Raw genomic sequence first — 523 nt, forward strand, 5'->3', positions numbered from 1 at the left:
TCTGCGTCGCTGCGAAAGTAGCCGCTCCTAACAAACCGCCGCTGCTGCAGGCTGTGCATGCACTGCTGTTGCTGCTGTTGCTGCTGCTGCTGCTGCTGCTGCAGCTGCATGCATCCTGCTGCTGCTGCTGCTGCTGCTGCTGCTGCTGTTGCTGCTGTTGCTGCTGATGGGGATGCTAGTGATATAGGAAACAAACCAACTGCTCCTGCTGCACTCAAACACATGCTACTGCTGCTGCTGCTGCTGCTGCTGATGCTGATGCTGCTGCTGCTGCTGGGCAGGCTGCAGCAACGGGTTACGCGCACGGCTGTGCTGTGGGGTGCTGCAGCAGCAGCAGCTGCTGCTGTTGCTGCTGTTGCTGCTGCTGCTGCTGCTGCTGCTGCATGCGGCTCAGCTGCCGTGTGTCTGCCTGTGTGGTGGCGGGGAGAAGAGGATAAGCCGCTGCATGCAGCAGCAGCAGCAGCAGCAGCAGCAGCAGCGCATGCACTGCTGCTGCTGCCGCAGCAGCAGCAGCAGCAGGAAG

This window comes from Eimeria mitis, genomic scaffold (genome assembly GCF_000499745.2).
Source record: "Eimeria mitis Houghton genomic scaffold, Emh_scaff1343, whole genome shotgun sequence".
Lineage (NCBI taxonomy): Eukaryota > Apicomplexa > Conoidasida > Eucoccidiorida > Eimeriidae > Eimeria > Eimeria mitis.